The 4,421-nt window shown below is 41.4% G+C and overlaps 1 pseudogene; it reads right to left on the bottom strand.

The window, feature by feature from the left end:
• Nucleotides 1-936: 936 nt before the first annotated feature.
• LOC112449371 (large ribosomal subunit protein uL23-like) lies at nucleotides 937-1,850 on the bottom strand (annotated as a pseudogene).
• Nucleotides 1,851-4,421: the final 2,571 nt, after the last annotated feature.

The following is a 4,421-nucleotide window of genomic DNA, read 5'->3' as shown; positions in this document are numbered from 1 at the left end:
TTTTAGCAGGATAAACCCAATCTATGCTAGTTGCCTATTGTAAATAAGCCTGAAATGTGTGGATTTATGGGACACAGTGGGAAATGTCCCATAACCTATGTCGTTTGTTTGTTAATTTCTGTGTTCCGCTTTGGCTTGTAAACTGAATTACAGGTGGATTTGGCACTCGGTCTGATCAATGGCCCATGCTGACTGTCACTTGCGTGGTCTCTGTGTTATATCAGGTGCCATTCTAGGTGAGGAATAAGAAGGCATAGGTATCAAAAGGAAGCCTTCTGCAACTGAAATGGCTCCTCTTCAGGCATCATACAAGATCCAGGGCGGAAACTCCCCCGTGTAAAACCTCAGCGGGAGCAGCCCCAATGCAGCCGAGATCTGTTGACAGTCTTGGATCTTTGAGAGGGAATGCTGTTTGGCTGGGTTTGGCAATTTCCGGTAAACTTTGAATTGGAGATAAGTCTGGTCCTAGCAGTCCTCAGTGAGTCCAGCTGAGTCTTATTTGTACTGTCTTTGGGCTTTCTCCCAGATAAGGCATCAGCATGGCATCATTTCTGACGATCACTGAGGAGATACCTGTAAAACCCAATCCAATCTTTAGGGCAAAGATCTTGTGTATGTGTGAGATCAAAGCAAGTGATAAAGATAAACTCTGTGAAATGATGTCTTTACAAACAGGTTTGTGGAGCTGTGAGAAAGCGAATCCCCTGGGGCTTTGCTGACTCGGTTACAATCAGAGGGGCAAGTTAGAGATGGGTCTCAGGAGGCTTTGCTGTCCCTTGGCCCATACAGTGGGTGTGCTCACCAGCATCCACAGTCATTATTTACCTATTTTCGTTTTTATTTTATACTGGGGTTTAGTTGATCGACAATGCTGTGTTAGTTTCAGGTGTGCCGCAAAGTGATTCAGTTACACATAGACGTATATCTGTTCTTTTTCAAATTCTTTCCCCATTTCAGTCATGACAGAATATTTAGCAGAGCGCCCTGTGCTATGCAGTAGGTCCTTGCTGTTCATCTATTTTATTTTATTTTTATAATGAAAACGCTTATACTTGGGATTAGCCAGCTGGACTCAGTTTAGATGATTTCAGTTTTGTTGGTAACATCCAAAGTGTCGTAGTCTGGAGCCAGTTGGACACATGCACGCCTTCTTCCCTCTGTCAGGCCTGATCAGGGTGCTGGCCTTAGCCTCATCAGAGTCATAGAGCCTCTTCACGGCCTGTTTAATTTGCTGCTTCTTGGGCTTGACGTCCACATTGAACACCAGTGTGGTGTTGTCTTCTATTTCCTTCATGGCTGACTGAGTGGAGAGGGGGAAACTGATGATGACAGTGGTCAAGTTTGTTTTTCCTGGGGGCTTCTTCCGAGGATATTTGAGTTGCCTCCTGAGCTGCAGCATTTTGGGCTGCTGGGACGTGGATGACGTCTGGATCTACTCTTTTGTTAGTGGCTGTGGATGCCTTTCAACACTGCTTCTTGGCCTTTAAGGCCTTTGCTTTGGCTTCAGCTTTGGGAGGGACAGGGGCCTCCTTCTTTGCCTTTGGCTCCATCCTCATGAAAGGTTATCTATTTTGAATATAGCAGTGTGTGTAGGTCAGTTCCAGACTCCCAGCTTATCCCTCCCCTGCCCTCTTCCTCCCTGATACCCACAAGTTTGTCCTCTAAGTCTATGAGTCTGTTTCTGTTGGTAAAACAGTTCATTTGTGTGAGTTTTTTAGATTCTATGTGAGTGATATCATATGATATTTGTCTTTCTCTGTCTGACTTAGTATGACGATCTTTAGGTTCATTCTGTTTCGTTCTTTTTTGTGACTGAGTAATATTCCATTGTATATAAGTACCACATCTTGTTTATCCATTCCTCTGTCCACGGACATTTAGGTTAATTCCAGGTTTTGGCTGTTGTGGTGACAATTGAGGTGCCTGTTAATCAGAATTATGGTTTTCTCTGGATATATGCTCAAGAGTGGGATTGCTGGATCATAGGGTAGCTTTACTTTTAGTATTTTAAGGAACTGCCATACTGTTCTCCATAGTGGCTGTGCCAATTTACATTCCCTCCAACATATGGTCACTCTTTATTGCTGGCTTTTCCTCTCCCACCAGCCCCCACCAGCCCCTAGACCGCTTATGGTTTCCTCAGGTGCCCCTTATGACGGTAGGTCCTGCATTCTGACCTTCCTCTTCTGCTGTCATTATCTTGATGTGTGTGTACAGCAAAGAGCAGAAAGAATGAGGTGAGCTGGACTCCCGCCCAACTGCTCTGGCTCTCTGCTCCCTTTCTTCACACATTGTCCATCATCATCCTGAAAGCCAAGGGATAGAAGTCAAGTCAGAGGCAAGAGCTGGATATTTTCTTTAGTCTAATAAAAATATTCTTTTGGGGGATTAATACAAAAAGGCAAAAAAGAAAGATTTTTATCTTGGAAGCCACAAAGGCTCACTTTTGCAAGCCCCAGACAGAGAGAGAATTGGAGACAACAGTTCTCCACCTTGACTGCAGAATTACTTAAGGTGCTTAAAAAAAAAAAAAAACTATGCCTGGGCCCTACTCCAGACTGGTTAAACTAGAGTTTCTGAGAGTGAGACCCAGGCATGCAATTTTTAAAATGTTTCCAAGGTGATTCTAATGGATACCCATCATTGCAAAGCACTGGGGTAGGAATCTTGTAGTCATTTGTTATACTCCTTAGGAAAAAAAAAAATCAGGCAGTTAAGTGAATATTTTGGACATAAAACAGCTCAAAGATGAAACATATGCTATTGTGAGATAAGCTACATGAAAAGGCAACCCAGCTGCAGACTGGAACATTGTCAGCCCATCTATGAAATCTTTCTTTTGATGTTTACAGCACTAACAAGTCCTGAGATGAGGCTGTCTGATGAGACCATGTTTAATGACCCAGATCTGCCTATGAGCCAGAGAGACATCCTGATTTGACTTCTCTCTTTACCAGTTTATTAACTTCAGGGCGTTAATGTTTTTTACCATTTAACAAAATGACTTGCAAGTGGGACCTTATTAGAAAGCATGAGATCACATCACATCAGGGGCATGACCCTCCCCACATCCTTCCCCTTCACACAAGAGCTGACACTTCTGTGCTCAGGAGAAAAAACACTGAATATGTGTGTTATACCAGAAATTCTGAACTCTGGGGCTAACTGGATCACTTCAAGGATCCGAGTAAGAGATGTACATGTTGTCAATGTCTGCCCTTGAAAGAGTTTCTCTCTGCTTCATTTTGGTTCTTAAGGATGATGGAATGAAGTCCACTTTAATTAAATGTATAGGAAACACTAATCTACTTTGAAAGGCACCACTTAATCCCCTTATTGGTAGTCAAGGTATGTAGTTAATAATGAGACTTTCAGGAGAACAGGCACAGAGGAGACTGTTTCCAGGAAATGCCCACTCTTAGGAGGGGCGCTGTCTTGGGACTTCCCTGGAAGCCCAGTGGTTAAGACTTTGCCTTCCAGTGTAAGGGTGTGGGTTTCATTTCTCGTCAGGGAGCTGATATCCCAAATGCCTTGCAGCCAAAGAACCAAAACATAAAACAGAAGCAATGATGTGACAAATTCAATAAAGACTTTAAAAATGGTACACATCAAAAAAAAATTTTTTTTAAAGAGAAAGGAATAAAAAAGAATCAACACTGTCTTATATGCATAACTCATAGCCAATAGCCACCAAACAATCTCAAAATTAATCCCTTATACCCCGCCTAAATACTTACTGTGTCCTCACTCGGGACTTACGGACATGATACAAACAGTTTTGGGTTAAGCAAATGAAATTATAAAATTATGCATGTATTTATAACCTGGGTCTTGTGCACAAGTATACATTAGTTTGGTCTCCTGATACTAAACTTTTGTTTATGCACTCCAGACTTCAGGTTATTTTTCTATATATTATTATGGATTTGCATTTCAATCCTGTGGGAAACTTAAAGAAATAAGTTATATGCTACTGCATTTATTGTGTTATTGTGAATAGTTTTATGTTACTATTTTTATTTTCCCTCCTTAAATAGACACTGGAACTTCTCTAGCAAATTACTCACCTATATAACTGCTGTTCAAGAAATGTTTGAATATTTTCAGCACAGGAAAAGAAAAGATGTCATCATCAATTTGATTGGCAAAATAGCTTAGCTCTCTAAGAAATATTCTGGGTTTTACCCTGAGGCTTTACTGAAGGGTAAGCACTTGGAGAAAGAAACAGACAACTGCTAATGCGTCTAAATTGTCCAGGTCTACTGCAGAGCACACGGGGTCTCTGAGCGGTGATTTGACTTTATCTGCATCGTAATAGGTGGTAACTAGTTACCAATAGAATGAAAAAATAACAATAATTTTTTAACATAAAAGAATTCACTTGCAAGCTGTGCCTTCAGTATTGTTGTGGTATTTCTGTA

The sequence above is a fragment of the Bos taurus genome, chromosome 13, assembly GCF_002263795.3.
Source record: "Bos taurus isolate L1 Dominette 01449 registration number 42190680 breed Hereford chromosome 13, ARS-UCD2.0, whole genome shotgun sequence".
Classification (NCBI taxonomy): Eukaryota; Metazoa; Chordata; class Mammalia; order Artiodactyla; family Bovidae; genus Bos; species Bos taurus.
Note: the sequence above shows the minus strand (reverse complement) of the source record. Positions and strands in the feature narration are given on the sequence as shown.